The sequence below is a fragment of the Coffea arabica genome, chromosome 11e (assembly GCF_036785885.1).
Source record: "Coffea arabica cultivar ET-39 chromosome 11e, Coffea Arabica ET-39 HiFi, whole genome shotgun sequence".
In the NCBI taxonomy this organism is placed as follows: domain Eukaryota; kingdom Viridiplantae; phylum Streptophyta; class Magnoliopsida; order Gentianales; family Rubiaceae; genus Coffea; species Coffea arabica.
This window is the reverse complement of record NC_092331.1, coordinates 12426965-12447868: the sequence shown is the minus strand read 5'-3', so window position 1 is coordinate 12447868 and position 20904 is coordinate 12426965. Positions and strand designations below refer to the sequence as shown.

The following is a 20904-nucleotide window of genomic DNA, read 5'->3' as shown; positions in this document are numbered from 1 at the left end:
TACACTATACACTTTCACACACTTCCTTACAATGATATTGTGGAGAATTTGTTATCGGCTCAAACTAGTTAAACATTTAGCTTATCAAGTTATTTTTTGAAATGGTATTTGTCTTAATGTGGTACATTTATTTTGTTCTTTCTACGATTTTGATGATCAAAATATCGACGGCCGTATTATGTGTAACAAAATGAATCTTCAACAAGTACTAAAAAATAAACATCCATAATTAAAGGTTTACAATTTTAGTTATCTTGAAAATGAAAATAACATTTATGGAGGCATGATCTATGTAAATCGAAACTGAGAACAACAGACGTAGCATAATAAAAGATTTTGTAATTGGTGCAATGGAAAAAAAAAACATATTGGTACTAAATTATTTTTGTTGCACTTCATGTGATGAGCAGTATGCATCTAACTTGGTTTCCAAATTCAAAGTCATTTTAAGATCACATACCTTGTTTGTTACGTAAATGGGCTAGAAAGCTAACTATATACATCAAGCTGCATAGGAAAAATAGGAAAAACAGAAAAAGGAGTAAGACAAAGAGAAATTATACTTTCATGGCTACAGTTAATTAATTCAATGACAAGAAAACTAGAATTCACCTCCTTTTTCAGTTAGGCATTTTAAATGGACAATATTTGCAAATGTAGTAGCATTGTCTCTTCTTCAGTAAGTACCCCATGACATTTTGATCCCTTATCATTTCTTTCAATATAATCCTCTATATGAAATTTCTCATTTTCTGCTCTAAAAGCGTCATTCTCCTCTCTTTCCTTTTGAAACTAGGAAAAAAAAACTAGTATTGAATCATCATAATGCAAAGTATATACAACCCAAGAAAACCCTTAAAAGTACACGCAATTTTTATTCTTTAAGAAAAATAGTATACCTTATTTTGGTTTCTTTTATTTTGAAACAAAAACTCTATTTGGCTGGATGAAAGCCCAAGGTTTGTCCCCAGTTACTGGTGTTCGTATCAAAGCCATACACCTTCAAAATGAAAATAATAACATAGAGATGGCAAAAGTTAAACCAACAAGAAAAGAATTAGCCAAAAGTTTCGGATCATATCACTGAGAGAATGAAAAAAGGTTAGTTTTCCTATAAAACAAGTCATTAAAGAAAAAGATATTACAGAATGCAGTAAGCATATGATTCATCTTCTGAACGTGAGGGAAAATACTAAACTTACACTTCAAACTGTTGGATTCGTTCTACAGAGAGAAGCAGTTCCATATCTTCTCCTATATCAAAGAAGCTTTGTCGCTAGATCCACCTCCACCAAATACAAAATCCATGACTTTTTTCACCAAAAACAAAAGGATTGATTGATAAGTATGTAAATTAACCTCAAGAGATACACAATTTGACACTAGGTTGTTTTTAATTCACATAGAAAATAGAACTATGTTTTGTTTATTTGACTTTAGTCCAAATATCAGGAACATCAAACATTCATGTCTAAAATGAAAAATTTGGAAAGAAAGGAATCAAACTTATACCTGGCTTTCTTCTGTCTATGCTCTGATGGAGTTTGAATGGAAGCTAGTGTTGTACGCTTCTCTTAGTTGCGATGAATATGGCCAATAAGCATAGTTATTTATATAGAAAAATGACACTTGTTAAGATGATGTAGTTATATATTATACCTAGCCGGTAAAGAATCTAAAATGTAAGAAAAATAAATTGAAGGTGAGATTTTATTAATAAAAGATAATTGAAATAATTCCCTATAAGCCCCACCACATATTGTTATTAAAAGCTCTTGTATTTGAATTGTGCCTGACGAGATTCTACGATACATCAAATTTTAATAAAATCTAAATACCTCATTTTGCTACAAGTATATAGATCGTTTATTGAGTATAAGGCATTAGGTGTTGATCCCATAAGAAATATTGTCACTTACTGATGGTTTTCAAACTCCTTTATTATTTAGACTATCACGAATGCAAGAGATTAAATCTACACTGCAAACATAAAATCAAAGTAATAAAAATAACAATATAAAACTCCTAGAGGTATAGAATTCCTTACTACTCTTGCAAGTGAAATCACCGGTTAATTGAATGTGATTATCTTGACTAATTATGGCGTAATTTTCTCCTATATGTGAAACTTACTCTTGCAAGTGAAATCACCGGTTAATTGAATGTGATTATCTTGACTAATTATGGCGTAATTTTCTCCTATATGTGAAACTTACTCTCGCAATGAATCAACTATACTTGTAAGTAAACCATACCTACTCTCGTGATTATGAAATTAATTATAAGATTATTTCTTCTATGAAATTACATTGAACAAACCACTAAAGCCACAAAGGTGTACGTCTACTCTCGTGAGCGTACTCTCTAGGTTTAACACTTCTTTGAACTAGTATCAAATCTCAATTTTCATTATAAACTTGACACCTAAAGATTATCACAATTAATGGCCAGTTAATCATGATTAGATAAGCAAAAGTGATAAGTAATTTGTTCAAAATAATATCATCAAATAACCAATTAAATATTACTAACAAGATATAGAAAGTCCATCTATAACTCTAGACATAAACTTTAGCACAACATGAAGAGAATGAAAGAAAAGACCATACATGTATTATGACTAACCATGAATTCAAGTATAAAAGAGAAAGTAATAGGAGAGAAATCTTTTTTTTTTAACATAAGTATTTTATTTATTTTAAGAAAATTTTGACAGAGTTTCCCCTTATAAATAGACGAAACTCTCTGCCAACAAACCCAATTTTAAGAGAAAATATGACATGCTATCAAATAACTGGTACGAGTGCACCATTTCCTGTCCATGCGAATTTCCCCTTGCATCTGTCTTGGAATTGCTCTTCCCTGACTAGGCTAGTTACTCAGACGATTTTTTAAGAAATCGGAGAGAGGGAAGACCTAATTTATCCAGCCTGACCGTCCCTCTTGCCAGCTGTGGCAGGCGACTTGGTTGGTCATAAACCCTAATCTGGTCAAGTGGGTGCAAGAGACCTTCATTAGCGAGTATGTCTGCCACCGTGTTTGCTTCTCTAAAGCAGTGAGAGAATTGCCCTGGACCCTCAGCCAGCTGCCATATTTGGAAGACCTCTCTACGAATTTGCCAAGGACACTGAAATCTGCGTTGCAATATGCCTATTAACACCAATGAGTCGGATTGTACTTGAACCTGTGTAAAGCCTTTCTGACCGCAAAGTCGGAGACCCGCTAACAGAGCCAATACCTCAGTACGCAAACTTGTACCGACCCCCAGGAAAACTGAATATCCTACCAAAAATCGACCATCTGAATCCCGGAATACACCACCCCCGCCACTCATTCCTGGGTTACCCTTAGAGCACCCGTCTGTATTAAGCGTAACTATCCCCGTACCTGCTGTCCGCCATCAGACAAGGCTGCACTGGAGAGGGGATGAGGGTTGGGAAAGACTTTCAAAAAACTGACCAAAAGTCGGTGGGAAACTACCTTTGTTAAACTTGTCTGCAACCGCCATAGCAACGTCATGGAAAATGCCATGACAAATATCTCCAGACGACAATCTGATCCCTTCCCAAAGTGCTTTATTTCTCACCTTCCATATGTGCCAACAGATGAAACTCGGGAGAATAAAGACCACAAGCCGTTTTTGGACCTCCGTTTGCTTGGACAACCACCAAGCCATCGCTCTGTCACGTAACTGACTGCTAGGCAAACCTATTCCACAAACGACCCCAAAGAAACCCCAAATCTCCCTCGAAAGTTGTCCCAATGCAAAAATATGCTCAATAGATTCCCCTGCTGCCATACAGCAGCAGAAGCATTTTGACGGCGATTGGACCCCAAACTTACCCAAGATATCATCGAGCGGTAGTCTCTGCAGTAGTAGGCGGAGCATAAAGAAAGATACTTTTAATGGGATCTGGGGATGCCAAATATGAGAGAAGAACCATGAGGCGTTTCGAGATTGCCTGACCTCATGGAAGGCGGAAGATAATGAGAACTGCCCGGATGTCGACGGCATCCACACCATCTCGTCCGGCCGCTCAGCCTCTGGGGGTGGCTGCTGTAATATCAGAGCCGTGATGTCCCTTGGAAAGTATTGGGCAAGAAGCATTGAATTCCACCTTCCATGTACAAGGAAATCCTTGAATGTCAAGGTCCCGTGAACCTGAACTTTATGGAAAAGAGCCCCATTACCCAACTAGTTGTCATACCAAAAATCACAAGTTCCCGCATTTACCAACCACCGCATGGAAAGCTCCGCTTGACAGCTCACATTAACTAGTCGTTTCCAGGTAGCCGGTGCCCTCACACTGTACTCCACCTGACATGGGTGACAGGAGCGACAATATTTTGCTAGCAGAAATTTGGCCCAGAGAGAAGTGCGACACTTATTTTAGGAGGTTGGTGGGAACTCTCAGGTATTTAACTTCTACGAGGCCTGACATCACTTATGGAATTGGTTTGATTAGTAGATTCATGAAATCTCCACGCCAGTCTCACTTGCAAGCTGCTAAGAGAATTTTGAAATACGTTCAAGGTATGCAATCTAACAGTATATTTTATTCATCTTCACAGGGTAGCAACTTTGTTGGATATACAGACAGTGATTGGGCTGGTGATACAATACGAAGGAGGAGCACTTCTGGTTATGTATTTTATTTGGGATCTGGTGTATTCTCTTGGTCTTCAAAGAAACAACAAGTGGTTGCTTTGTTCACAGCAGAAGCAGAGTACATGGCGGCTACGAGTAGTGCTACTCAAGCACTTTGGTTGCGGAGAATGCTTGGATTCTTACAACATAAGCAAGATGGTCCTACCAAAATATTTTGTAATAGCATGTCTGCTATTGAGTTGACAAAAAATCTTTTCATGGGCGCAGCAAACATATTGACATCAAGTATCATTTTATTCGTGAGTTGGTTCAAGAGCAAGAAATTGTCATTGACTATTGCAGAAGTGAAGATCAAGTAGCTAATATTTTGACAAAGCCGCTCAAGTTGGAGATGCTCATGAAATTGAAGAAGATGCTCGGCATGGTGAAATTTGAAGATCTTGATTTAAGGGAGGCAACGTAGGAATTAAATCAAGATTATTATATGTTAGTTTCTGAATTGGAGTTGGTTGGAATTAGTATAGTTCGGGTCTACGTCTAGCTAGTTGAGCTCCAGTCTAACTAGGATGCTTGATGTCCAATTCCAATGTGGTCTTTGATTCATTAGATGGTGCGGACAAAATCCCTGAGCAATATGGAGACTTGGTGCCCATATATATATGTGTAGTACTAGTCTGCTTGTGTGTGGCATGTAAAGGAGCCGAGAGACTTATAAAGAAATATAGGTTTTGCCTCTTGAAGCTTTTCATAGTTCTGCTTCTGCTTCATTGCCTCGCTTCGTCATAAACAGTGCTATTTATTTATCCCTTTTTTATTCTTTATCCTTCGCTGCCTAATTAATTCATTGAGTGAAATTTATTTGTTGTTATCCTGTGGGTTATATTTCTACAAGTACACTAATGTTGCTCAAAATCTCAAGCAACATTTCCATAATTTTGATATTTTTTCAGAGACCATGCATGAATGTGAAAGTGATATGTAACTTTAGGATCACTGTATTTCTTTCTTGGCAAGAGTTGTTTTGCCAATGGGAACAGTATGCCAACAATGGGAACAGTATCTTGCTATGAAGATCCTCTTGCAAGTGTATGAACAAGTTACACGAACTAATCCAAAAGGATAACCTTGAGCGCACTCAAGACGCGTTGAAACCAACTAACATAAAGTGTTTGTATGTGATAAAATATATCAAAGATGAATGAATATTACAGTAACCCTAACTGAGCCTATTTATAAGCACATAACTACTAAAAACATATAAGGAATAGGGAAACTACTAAAACTACCAAAATAGAAAAAGAAAAGAAATAACAAGAAAATTAGCTATTAAAATCTCTATTGGCACATGCTACCTGCTCCGGGGCTGGATCCAAGGCCCACGGTTCAGGCTCTGGGGCCGGATCATTGTCATAAGAGGCCAAAATTTGCCATTGTGATCTGCCGCTGGATCCAGCACTAGGCACCCTTGGATCCAGCGCAGGTTCTTCCTGGGGGGCCTGAGGATGTTCCACTGTCAGGGACACCAACCATTGATCAACTTTTGGTTGAGTTACCTTATCTAGCAAATCTGAAAATGAACTGATTGATATCTGGATCGTCTCCTTTGACAATTTCTTGGTTAGAAAAGTGTGATAGAGAGAAATAATCCCACTAGCAACCTCTTCAAAGTGTGATAGATTCGGTTTCACATCCTCGACCGGGTGATGTTTGACAAGTCAGTAAGTCCTGCAAATATCTCCCTGCCTTGGAGAGAAGAATTCTTAGAAGCATCATTGACAGTAAATTCCTTATCTTCGACTCTGTCATTTTCTCAGCTTGAAACGATTGATAGAGAGACTCTATCTCGCCAACCACTTCCTCCATCACAATCAAGGCCTGGTTCGCATTGTTTAACTCCGTCTGCGGTATATCTCTGGATGATGATGTTCTAAGCATTTCCAGTCCCTTACTGAGGGCATTAATTTGGTCTGCAGTGTCTGGTGAAAACATTGTGCCGATACCTACTTGATGCTCAAGGAAGATCTCTACCTTGAGAAGTAAAATCTTCTGCTCGAGATACCAAAGCTTGGCCTTATGCACCTCACAAGATGAAAGACTAATAAATGGGACATCTCGGAGAGGTAAGGCCTCTCTAAGCACTGCCATAATATCTGCCATGCGACATTCATCCTTCTCACTCGATTCCTCTTGATGATGGAGGACATAGCTTACCAGGGTCATCAACCCTATATGACGATGATTAGTGCCCTGTTTCAAACCAAAAAGATGATCTAGAAAGAACATGGTTTTGTAATCAGCTTCTCTAAATGCTGTCATCAATTTGAGGTCTTTCAGGAATTTGAGATTCAACTCGAGAAACTTTGAATCACTAGGGTCAATCTGTTGTTGCAGATCCAAAATCCCAACAATTGCACTTACTACCACTTTTGAATTCATTTGCCCGAACCAGTAAATACAAGAATAATATGCTGTCTGAACAGTAACAGATGCTACATGGTGCAGGAAATCTTTAATTTGCCAGTTTCTATCACGTGGAATATAATAACTACTTGTCACTTGACTTGAGAAAGGAAAAATCTGAGGAATGTCACCTGTTTTCTGAAGGCATGAAATTTTTCTGCTAGAACAGGATCAGATTCAACTCTTGTGGAGATCAATTCCAGATTCTCTTCTACCGAACCAATAAAACATTTCAAGGGATAATGATTATAAAAGGGCCAGGAATTCTTCAGATGAATGGATTCACTAGGCTGGAAACAATGAAGAGCTGCTTCAGCTTCTGGCCTTGGCTGCTCAATGTTTTTAAGAGACTCACGCATAAAGTGAGCCAATTTGGAAGGTCTTCTTAAAGCATATCTCTTTTCACGGGCAAAGTTTAGATTGTGATTTATCTCATCCTCTGCAGCTTCCATCTTAGATATGAGAAATCCTGTACCCTGCACATCCTTTCCTGTTTTAGTCCAATAGTGACTTGACCACCAAAACATCATCACAAATCCCCACTCCATTTTAAGGCTATCAATCAGAGATTGCAGAACAGAGCTCGTAACCTCCTCCTCTGGATCCATCTCCGTTAAGCCTCGTTGTCCAGACAACACGCGACAAGCAGTAAAAAGCTGTGTGCAGTGCACTGGATGACCATCCTCCTCATGCGAACCTTTGGTAGCAGCAAGAAAATCATCATTCCTCAGCTGCTGGCTCAGCTCCTCTACCAGAAACTCTTGTGCCTCTAGGGCACAAGAAACTCTTTTAAATTTACCAGAAACCTCAGCCATCAAAGACGTCAATAATTGACACCCTTTTTGCAATCTCAAAACTTTTCACTCTTAGGCAGCAACACTAATATTAGATGGAGAAAGAAAAATGGTATAATATGCCGGTTAAGCAGTGCTGATTGCACATTGAACAGGGTCTTACTCTCCTGGGCGGGTGTTACTGGAAATTCTCTTATGTGGAGTCTTTGGTAAAAGACTTGGCTTGTAAGCAAAAGCAACATGAAGAACCTCTAATAAATGAAGCTTGATAGATCTAGTGCAAACAAATACAGATGCTTTTGCACCAATATTTTGATTACAGTAACTCTTCCCTAATAAATGACAGAATTATCCTATAAAACAACCAAATACTAATCAGTACTCAAAAAGCACACATAGATTTTGAATATCTGTGCGATAACTTGTTATATCTACCATACATCTATTAACTAAAATATGTCTATGATTATGTCTACTATATGACCATTAACTAAAATATATCTATGGTTGACTGATTGAGGAGCTGCACGAATAGTCGAAGCCATACCCAAAGTTTCTTGTCAAGCTGGCCATATGATTATATCTGTCTCAGTTCCTGACCAGTCCTTTTTTACAATAGTTCAACATCTTCAAGACGCGTGTGTTGTTGTACACCTAAAACCACCATTCTTCAACTCTCAGTTGAAAAAATAAATCACTCCAAACTATCAAAATTCATTTCCTTTCTAGGACTTCAAGCCAAACAAGATCAAGTTTATGTCACACAATTATGGAGGCATTGATCATTTGGTTCATCTAAATAACTCAGAATGAAACTCTTAAGTCACAGGCAATGTACTTGAAAGACAAGGACGGAAAAATTTTCACTAATGGAACATTGAATCAGGCCTTTTGACTTTTTTTTTTTCCAGTAAACAAAGACATCAACTGCCAGATGCCAGCCATCTTTAATGGAAAGTAAACGCTAATTGTAACAAGCAATGCAGAACTATTAATTTGTTTGTCACTTAATATATTCTAACGGAGGCAATCGAGAAAGAGTTATTAATCAAAATTATTACCAGCAGCTGACAGTCAGGAACCGGCCAAAATAGAAAATAATCCTATAGAAAAACTTTTTTATGGGGTACATGGATACGTGTACCCAACACTAGTTAAGCATGAATATTTAAATAATCATGATTAAATAAGCACAATTAGGAAAGATTATCTCCTACAGAAACAATAATGAGACAGGATACATGGACGAAAAAATTGTTTAACCACGTATCTAATTCAAGGGAGAAAAAAAAAGTCAGAATCCTAGATGACCAGTACACGAATAAAAATACATGCCTGGGAGGGAACAGAAGGAAGTCTTGTCAACGCCAACAGCTTGGGCTGGGCGTATAGGCGCACCATCTCACAAAGCATAGTTTAAATTACCGGTGCCATGCTGAGACAGCATCTTGACAAGGGGATCTAAATATGTTAAAAAATTTTCAGCTAAACTTTGGATTTGTTCTTTCAGGATGAATTTAGACCTATATTTAAACTTGGAAGTGCAGTACGTGTAAGCAGAGACTGGTGCCCTGTCCCTTTTTTTTTCCTTTAATGGCAAACCCTGTACACGAGATGCTGTTATGTCCTTTCTCTGATGAGTGCTAGTGGTGACAAACATTCGAGAGAACATTTGCAGGAAATGAAGCAAATCTCCAAGCAAGAAGAGGGCATAGGATATAACAGTGATAAATTCTATTAAACCAATGACAAGTTATGGGATGGTTTTAGTTGATGGATCCAACCAAATAACAAGGACTGATATTATTCTTGGGCCTGCTAATTTCCGAAAGAGCCTCAGGAAAATTTACCAACTTGTTTATGAATTCCTAATTTACAACAGCATTTACCATGCTTTCATTGATCTCTGAATAACTAAATTGCAATTAAGCTTCTTTCTGAGCAAGTAAATTGCAATTAAGCTAGCTGAAGAAAGAATTGCTTTGCCTGGGATAGCTCTGTAATGAGTATGTTAAATGTAGATCTTGAACATGCAGAGCCCTACCCGCATTTTGACATGCATCTAGATGCTTCATAAGTTGATACTACAATGCAACCGTTTTCTTTGTCTTAAAATTAGCAATTAACTCACTGTATCTAATTGTAGGTTCTTTATCTACAAAATTACTTAGTTACAAATGTCAAATGAAAGATTCAAAGAAAGACATATACAGAAGGCAATTAAAAGGCACATAATGCTTTACTTCAGAACTTACTAAAGCAATGGTTTCCAAACACCATGATTACAGGGGTATCATTTTAGGAGCTCATTAGCCAACAAAAGTGCACATCCATTGACCTAAATCAGAAACTTATATTTCTAAACCAATTAACATGGTGGTCTATAAGGCTTAGGAGCATTGGGATTTCCTTGCTCATAGAAAGTCCGTAGAAGAGAGATTGCCTCTGATGCCATTATTCCTCCTTGGCACTTGAAACCCTTCCTAGAGTGGTCTCTAAAACCAGTGGGAGTCTGAATGCTACCAGAATGCAGTGACAATATAGATCTGCATCCTCCAAATTTATCATTCGCACAACCATAATATACTTGTTTTATTCCAAGAACGAATAAGGCTGCAGCACATATTATGCACAGCTCGCATGTGACGTAAAGGGTGCAGATTGAAAACTTTCAGCAACTTGAGCCTTTGAATGTCCAGTTTTCTGCCACTGGTCCAGCAGGACATCTATCGCTTCCATCTCCGCATGCCTTGTAGCATTTTGGCTCTCAGTGGTTCGATTTCTTCCAGAGGCAATAACATTATTCCCTTCATTCACAATAGTACAACCAACAGGCACTTCAAGGCTATCTAAAGCAAGCTTTACTTGGTCCAATGCAAACTTACATAAACCATAGTATCTGGAATGGTGTCCATCTTTAGTCTTATTGTGGCTGCAAATACCTACATTTATGCCAAATGAAACGGTGGCTACTAAGATTTGCTGAATGCAAGAAATGGCCAGGGGAGGAATAGCAAACAAGAGGAAAATTGCCTTAAATACATGTATATCTACAGTAATGAATAACATCAGCCGTGGAAACACATGCTTGTCACATAAAATGTTTCATAAAATACATTCTTTGAACAAATTAGTATTCAATGCTTGGAATTTTAAAAAATGAATTTCCTTAGTGCGCCCCAGGAGGGTTGTTACAAGAAAATTAAGTAGAAGAATAAACCTTCTTGAATAATAACAGAAAGACACTCCATTCTTCTTTGTATTCCTCACAGAAGTCAACATAGAAAGAAGCATAATCAACTTTCAAGCACCCCTCTCCAAACTTGAAATTCAATCACTCCAAATCCAAGATGTTCTTTTAAGAAAAAGATTTTTTGCCCAAACATTTCCCAACAAGTAATCCCAACTCATATCAAATGCACTGCCTGTAAAATCTAGTCTACAACTATCACAGATAATGCATTCACTGAACTATTATGTCACACTTAAGAAAGTTACAAGCCTATTCTTCCCTACAAGCACGAAGTACATATTCTCATGTTGTGGTGACAACGATTTAATGTGGGGCTGCGATAATAAGACAATCCACAGAACAACATGCTTTTTATTTCTCCATAACATCAATGCAAGATACATGGTCTCTGTACTTTGCCCCTGTTGTCCAAAGACTTAACAGTATTAGGGTGTAAAGAAGCAAAAGCAAAGATTAACTAGCTTAAGACACAGGATGTCTCATATCTTTTCAGAGTAGAGCATACAGAAAGAAGAATCCTGCATTGGTTGCTTTTTAAAAAATGTGTATCTCTCATTAATTCGCATTAGGCATGCAACTTTACATATAAGGTTACAAAGAGAACCACCCCAAAAAAAAAAAGGCAGAACAGCAAGCGTAAATACAGTGGTTCAAGTTACATGTAAAGTATCCTAGTAATCCAGCTTAAAATCAAAATGCAAATGGGAAATTTCCATAAGAAATGCATCTGCAGATAGATCCAGGTATTAGAATTATCATTGCTGCAGGCTAAAATCAATCTTCATGCCACATCATAGTCCACAGTCCCCAAAAATATTTCTTTTTCCCACAACGTAATCCTAGTTGTTGAAATATTAACTCTGGCTTAAAACAGTGCCTCAAAGCTATGATATAATAAAATTGTTCACCAACAGTAGAATTGAGTGCTAGTATTCAGTCAAAGTACCTATTGATAATATACAACCACCAAGCTTTCAGCAGATGATGAGATGTATATCATCATCTTAATAGATTTCTAAGAATAAATAAATCTTGTCTTTTCACCAGAGAGAGTAACCAGCAGTAACACTTGGACATCAGGGCATCAGCACAAATTCAATAACTGAAGAGGTCCTTCACGACTGGCCAGAATTACCTCTCTCGTGCCACACACGAACACACAATACACACTGAAATTTTAAAGAAAAATGCAGAAAAACAGCAAAAACAAAAAGAAACATGAACCACAAAAAATCTGTCAAAACTTCTGTCATTTTGCCAGAGAACTCAGATGCTCGGTTTTCCTCTTTTGAATGTGCATAGTCACCAGATTCTTCCCTCTAGCTGAAGTTGTTATTGGGGCATTTTCACTAATGGGTTTTTGGCCACAAAAAAAAGTCTTTTATAGGATTTAAAAGTAATCATGTGAAAAAATTTCTAATGTAATCACATTCAATCCATACTAATTCAAACGACATTCACCTTCCAACCAAAATCAACAAGCAAGCCAAAAAAAAATCATGCTACATGAAAACAAAATAACACTATTTTCATGAAAATAATGGATAAATAGAAAAACAAGGCTTGTCAGACCTTTACAGTATTTCAAAGGAGCTTTTGGCAGTGGCAGTGCTGGATTACGGTGAGATAGTGATAAGTACCTTATATGCACTATCTTTTTTGGCTATTTTAAGGAATTTCTAATCACTTTTTAATCAAAATCAAGTGTTGAAGATGATATTATCCTAAAAGTTAATGTTTGAGCATTGTTGTTCAATGACTAGAACTTTTGTCTCTTTTTACCTATTTGGTTGGTTGATTTTGTAGGAAAAGGGGCGAAAGACTTGCAGGTAGTTTGGTCATCAAGATAAGCGAAGAAAGCAAGAAATGTTTGTAAGGACTTGAAAATTATTTTATATTCTTCCTACAATTTTCTTTATTTTTGAATAAGTTAATTTATATATTCTTTTGAACTAATTTGCTTGTCTTAATTTCTTAAATACTTTAACAATTGAGTCAAGTGTTTTATCTTTTCTTTTATAGTTTGGTGCATGTTAAGTTTTGTAGTACATTGTGGTAGTGTGACCAACTAGAGAGGTGTGTATTAAATTTGGTGGATGAGAATGGGTGCGGTGTTAAAAGGATTATATGATTAGAAGTGTTAAAAGTTAGAAGTGTTAAAAGTCTATTAGAGGAACATAAACAAGCAATAAGAGGCTAAGAGAGATGAAGAAATCGGAATGAAATCATATGCCGTCAAATATCGCACTTCTAGGCAACTTTGACCAAGACTTCTTCTAGTCTTTACCTTGTAATTTTTCACCAAAAATCCTCTACTTTTCTTCTTCTTTTGGCCGAACCTATAGAGAGAAACTACTACAAATTTCTGCCTTGATCTTTGCTTGATTTAGTAAGAAAATCAACAAGAAAGCTAAATCCAATCCGTAGAAAGTAGCAACAAGGGAGTAAGTAAACTTGTGGTGAAGTAATTTGGGAAAGAAAGCTCTTATTTTTGCATTTTCCTCTTGGGATTTGTAGGTATCATGCTAAGAAACTTTTCTCTCTTTATATATGACTTGATTATGAAAGTTTTGTGAAGGATTTCGTGGTTTTGTGAAGTTGGTTGAATTTTTCAATTTTAATTTGTATTTTTCCAACTTTGAGATGAGAAGTTCTAGCTTTGATATGAACTTGTGGGTTTTGATATGAGAATTTCTAGCTTGAATATGCACTTTTAGCTTAGCTATACGATTTTCTGGCTTTAGTTTGCAATTTCTAGCTTAGAGTTTGTGACGACCCCACCTTCCCCTAGGACGAACCCAAAGGTTTTGGCGGACCGCCTGCTCAACTCTTGTCATGATTCACTCACTAACATTCTTGAAATAGTCTTTCACGCCTCTAGATTAACATAAAAGTTCCATTCATCCAAGAATTTCAACTTAACTTAGAATCCAAAAGTAAAACATAGGATTCCATTAACAAAGATCCCAAATACATTTCATCTACAAAAGTACAAGTACATGAAGATTATACACACTATTTCATGCTTACTTGCTCAGACCTCCATTCCTGTAAGGAAAACAAAAACTAAAACAATGAACTAAAAGTCCAGTGAGATTCCCAAACAAGCACTCAGGTAGATAAACTATGGAAGTATTACATTTAACAATTTGCACAGTAATAAACAATCATTCAAGAATCAAACATTTAATCATTGGAAAGATACGTACTCACTTGAAATCGTGAAGTCGCCTACCATTTCCCTTATTCCTCCGACATTTGAAAACATTAAAAGTGAAAACTCTTTCAGTGTTCATTTCATTCATTCATTCATTGCATTGCATTCACTGGCCAGTTCTCCACCTGATTTCGTGGTCATGCTCGAGTATACCAAATACTGTCCCAGTATCACCAGCGGCCCGATCGAATCCGTTTCTAGTTCGAGTCGACTGGCAATGAAGAGTAAGGGACTAGTTCAGCCAAAGGCATACATTCATGCACAAGTAATTCACTTAGGTCAAATGCAATAAAGTATACACTCGCCCATCGAAAATCCATTTAACAATCATTGAAAAGCATTTAACATCCAAGCAAATATTCACAATATTCCACATAACCATTGGAAACACAACATGCAAGGAACACTAACCGATATTAGTAGATTAAATATCAACTCTTAGGATAATAATCTTGATCGCTACCAAAACCCTGAGGCAAGATTCACAATCACAATAGGTTTAAATTTCGTAGCTTCAACTAGCCACGTCTAGTATTCCAAGGTATTCCATATACTTCTCACTTTGAGCTCAAGACTTAAAGATAAAATCCAACACAAATATTCTAAAAGTGAAGAGAGCAATTTAAGCATCCAAAATCACACCAAATTAAGGTTTAAGACCTAGAAAAGTATTCCAACTCCCACTCAATTCATTTGATAAAATTCTCAACTTTGGAGACATTCTTTGAAAAAGCATACCTTGACTTCCATAGGTCAAAATATCACAAAACTTGCACCATTATAAAATAGACTCGAAGCACTAACAGGCTTTAGAAGACATCTTCATGAAATTCAGCTCATAGGTTAGTCAAATTTTAGTTCAAACTCACTGCTGTCTCATGTGCAAAAATAGGATAGTCATAGTTTTCAAGAAAGTTTACCGATTTGCTGGTATTTATAGGAGTTGAACCAAATCCTGAATTTTATATCGTTGAAAGCCCTATGAGTCTAGTTTCAAACGCAACAATTGGAACTCAATTTCGACTTTCCTATACAAAGTTATAGTCAATTTCCCAAAACTGCGCAGGACTTCCTGTGAAAATTTTCCAGCAAGTTATTAGTTTGGAAAACTAGGTTTTTCCCCTTCTTAAACTTCTTTGTTTTGGTTGAAAACTAACACACATGCAAAGAAATAGATTGTAACAAGTGTTTTGAGAAAATTCATATGAAAGTTAGAAATCTTAAAGATCAACTTAAATATCCTTACGTAAACCAAGTCCGAATTGATCACAAATCACACCTCTACTTCCACTTTTACTCACTTACCCCACAAGAAGAAAATTGGGCAGCACCTCCCCTATTTTTCTTAACTTTTCCCTCAAATTTTTTAAGTTAAGTTTCATGGCAAAATAGCCCAAATCAACTCCACAAGTTATAAGATAAAAGGGGTTCTTATACTAGGTTACAATACCAACTAATTTAAACTTATCTCTAGCATATAAACATCACATATCTAAGTTGAAAATTTTTCTACCAAGGCTGAAAATTTGGAACTAAAGCTGGAAATTCTTATTTGCAAGCTAAAAGTCACATTAAAGCTATAAATCTTCATACAAGTCCATATCAAGGTTAGATACCATCATATCATGGCTAAAAAATATAATACAAAGCTGAAAAATTCCACTAATCTTCACAAATCCAGGTTATCTTCCATAAAACTTCTATATTCAAGTCGTTTTCCTAATAAAATGCAAGATGAGAAAGAGAAAGAAAGTTTTTCAACTTAATACCTTCAACCTCTAGGAGAAAATGAAAAATTAAAACTTTCCTCTCCAAGTAACTCCACTACAAGTTTGTTCGGATTAAACTAGTGATTCTTGTTGATCTTCACTCAATCAAGGCAAGATCAAGATGAGAAATGAAGCTCTCTTCCTCTCTTTTTCCCTCTCTTTGGTCGGCCAACATGGAAGGAAAATGAAGGGAATTTTGGTATTAGGAAAGATAAGAATGGAAGAAAACTTTTGGTCAAAGGTAGCTTTGATTGCCAACACTTGGCAATCATCTACTTTTCCTCTTTTTTTTTTTTTTTCTTTTTCCTCTCTTTCTTGGTCAATAATTTTGGTCAGCCCTAGGATAAAATTAGGGAAAGGAAAATTAAAGAAAAATAAGAAGATTTGGGAAAGAAAGTCTTGGTCGAGTGGTGTCTTTGACAGGTAACAAATGGCGCGAGTCGGTTCAAACCTATTTCTTTGTTTCTCTTGTACTTTTGTTTTAACTTATGATTCACTAACTTACTTTTAGCACTTTTAATCATATACTTCCTTTTACTTAATACCTACTCTTATCCACAAAATTTAGTACACACACCTCACCGAACTTCCTTCCTTGTTGCAACCGTCTATGGATGGATTTAGGGTTTGAGGTTGATTTTTTCACAAAATCTAGTTAGGAATCAAGATGAAACTAGTAGAAACTTTCTCTCTTTTCTTGCTTGAGGGAGTCGGGCAAAGGGAGGAAGAAAGATGATGGATTTTTCTTCAATTTTTCAAGATAAGAGCAAGGACAAGTCTTTGGTTAAAGGGGCTCAGTCAAACTTTAAGAGATGAGTGACAAATGGCGGCAAATGGTTCAAATCTATCTCTTTGTCTCTCTTGTGTTTCTAATCTCCAAGGATCTATTTGGATTCAGCATTTTTTTGAAAAATAATTTTTTCACCTACAATACTACAGTAATACACAAACAAAAACAACTCCAAAAACATCATATCTAAACAATATATCAAAAACAACTCCAAATATACAAAAAAATTCAAAATTTTTGATTTCAAATTATGCGAATTTGGTTCAAATTCGGCAATGGAGTTTTTGAAATCGAAAATAGAAATCAGATTTTTTTATTTCAATTTCGTTTTATATTATATATATATTAATATTTATTTATTTATATATATAATATTTTTTATTTCAATTTTATTTTATAATATGTATATTTCAATTATGTATATTATATTATATATATAAATTACATTAATATTAATATGTATATTTCAATTATGTATATTATATTATATATAAAAATTATATTAATATTAATATGTATATTTCAGTTATGTATATTAATATGTATATTATATATATAATATCAATTGAAATAAATATATATATTTATATATAAATATAAATATTTTGTTTAAAATATAATTATATAAATATATTTATTTCAATTTTGTTTTATAATATGTATATTAATATAGATTAATATGTATATTTCAATTATGTATATTAATATGTATATTATATATATTATATCAATTGAAATAAATATTATATATTTATATATAAATATAAATATTTTATTTAAAATATAGTTATATATATTTATATTTATATTTATATTTATATAAATATATTTATTTCAATTTTGTTTTATAATATGTATATTAATATATATTAATATGTATATTATATTTCAATTATATATATAAATTATATTAATATTAATAGGTATATTTCTATTATGTATATTATATCAATTGAAATAAATATATATTTATATATAAATATTAATTTTGTTTTAAAGATATGTTTAAAATATGCCTTATACTTTGCAAAAATCTTAGCAGTCCAAAATTACCTCAAAGATCTAGCACTCAACCCAACAGAAGCATCAAACAGAACCTAAAGATATTTTCGAGTTATCATATTAACCCCAGAAAAAGTTGTCCAGAAATAGCAGAACATCCCTGTAGACACACTAAATTAAACACCCATTGTATATACACTCTGGACTACTTCATTTTTAAAGCCTCTATTATTATGCATAGATACAATAGACCTCCTAGACTTAATGTCAATGGACAAAGACTTGTTTTAACCCCACAACTTCTCATGGATTATGGATTTATTGAAAATATTTATTTCATAAGACTAGATGATACTTTCAGGATGGGGACACATTTGGCATATTTTGTAAGAAGAATGTTAGATTATGGTGATTGGGTAAAAGTCCAGATCAGATCAGCACCATCAGAATGGATCGGGCTATTTGATTTTGAACCCACAATACACAGAATCAAAATATTAGTTAGCAATATATGACCAATTTTTGAAGGAATAATCCCTGCAAATCAAATTGTAGAATGTCCAGCATCTTTAGAAGAACAGCTCAGACAGAAGAAAGCAGTACAATTGGCGTACAGACATTTTAAGGCAGACTGGAGAGATTTGAGACTTGTTTCTGAGAGCAAATTTCAAAAAATTTATACTCCATACAACTTTAATTTGGAAAAAGATTTTACAATCCAGACTACTTACCCAGAATTTTTTCAAGAACACTTGGAAGATTATATGGGTGAAGACAGAAGAAATATGGATATAGAACCATTAGTCATAGCACCAGGAGCAGAAGAACAAGATATGAAAGACTTTTGGGATACAACTCATTATTACAACAGCATGACCCCAGAAGAAATCCATAACATCGAAAACATGATGGAAGGCTAAAACACTAAGTCTTGTCGGCCATTCCTCAGTAGAAGACAACCAGCAGGAAAAGAGTACTTTCCGGATTTAAAAACTTTGAAATCCGAAAGCTGTACATAATAATGACAGCTGATTAGAAAGAAAGTTTTTTAGGTCATTTGTCGGCCACATTCTTTTAGAAAAAGTCCGGATTCCAAACTAATTGAAATCCGAAGGTCACATTTTAGAAAAAGTCCGGATTCCAAACTAGTTGAAATCCAAACAGTTTTTTCTTTATATACCTCAAGAGTGCTCATTCATCGAATAGTATGAAACCTTGTGAGCAACCTGAGCATAAGGCATACTTGTAAAGTATAACCTCTCTAATCTCTCTCAAGTACCAAGTACTCATAACCATATGCATATTTTAAAAGCTGACATTTGCTTGTGAATACAATACCCTGTATGAATTACTATAATTTCACTAGTACACCATAACAAGCATACGACGTAGCTTTAAGAGAACTTAAAACACCTAATACTTATCATTTTTTCAGTAATATATTAGAAACCTTAGAAACTATAGATCAGTGTAAAGCATATTTAATAATTTTAGAAAAGTTAGTCATCACCACCCTTCCTCATTTATTAGAAATATTAGACAAGCTAAAATAGATTTAGTATACAATAGAATCCAAAACCTAAACATAGAAAAAGAAATCCAAGAAAGTATATCTGAACAAGCAAGATCTTCTAAAACAAAGTGGTTCATTTAATTGATTTCTAAATTTTTGGATTAAAACAAAGTGGTTCATTTAATTGATTTTTAAATTTTTGGATTTTAAATTTTTGGTTCATTTAAAAATTTGGTAGAGGTTATACCTTCCTTTTATTGCATCGTCTTATTATCCTTCTGATGCAATGAGAGTGGGAATCCTATTCTCCTAAGAGATTTGCCTCGCCCGATCTTCCTTGTAGCCTTCAACGCCTTCCTGGCAACACGGCTCTAGTGGTACTACACGGTCTTTTGGTCTTTTTAAGGCTCTTAGTCACAGGGTATCTCTCTCAAAGTTTCCGGTAAGACTGCAATCTAGGGTTGGCTGCTACTAACCTCTACTCTCTGTTTCCCTTACCTCCTTCTAAGTAATTGGTTTTGGATATGGTTGGTTTTGGATGAACTGAGATATCTATTGAATGCAAAAATTTACAGGTAGAATTTACAAGTATGCCTTATACTCAGGTTGCTCACAAGGTTTCATCCTGTTCGATGAATGAGCACTCTTGAGGTATATATAGAAAAAACTGTTCGGATTTCAACTAGTTTGGAATCCGGACTTTTTCTAAAATGTGGCCTTCGGATTTCAATTAGTTTGGAATCCGGACTTTTTCTAAAAGAATGTGGCCGACAAATGACCTAAAAAACTTTCTTTCTAATCAGCTGTCATTATTATGTACAGCTTTCGGATTTTAAAGTTTTTAAATCCGGAAAGTACTCTTTTCCAGCTGGTTGTCTTCTACTGAGGAATGGCCGACAAGACTTAGTGTTTTAGCCTTCCATCATGTTTTCGATGTTATGGATTTCTTCTGGGGTCATGCTGTTGTAATAATGAGTTGTATCCCAAAAGTCTTTCATATCTTGTTTTTCTGCTCCTGGTGCTATGACTAATGGTTCTATATCCATATTTCTTCTGTCTTCACCCATATAATCTTCCAAGTGTTCTTGAAAAAATTCTGGGTAAGTAGTCTAGATTGTAAAATCTTTTTCCAAATTAAAGTTGTATGGAGTATAATTTTTTTGAATTTTGCTCTCAGAAACAAGTCTCAAATCTCTCCAGCCTGCCTTAAAATGTCTGTACGCCAATTGTACTGCTTTCTTCTGTCTGAGCTGTTCTTCTAAAGATGCTGGACATTCTACAATTTGATTTGCTGGGATTGTTCCTTCAAAAATTGGTCGTATATTGCTAACTGATATTTTGATTCTGTGTATTGTGGGTTCAAAATCAAATAATCCGAGCCATTCTAATAGTGCTGATCTGATCTGGACTTTTACCCAATCACCATAATCTAACATTCTTCTTACAAAATATGGCAAATGTGTCCCCATCCTGAAAGTATCGTCTGATCTTATGAAA

The 20904-nt window shown here is 35.2% G+C and overlaps 1 pseudogene; it reads right to left on the bottom strand.

Annotated features, from left to right (window-relative positions):
- Window positions 1–5765: 5765 nt before the first annotated feature.
- LOC140021693 (tRNA-specific adenosine deaminase TAD2-like) lies at window positions 5766–20223 on the bottom strand (annotated as a pseudogene).
- Between the last annotated feature and the right edge of the window lie 681 nt (window positions 20224–20904).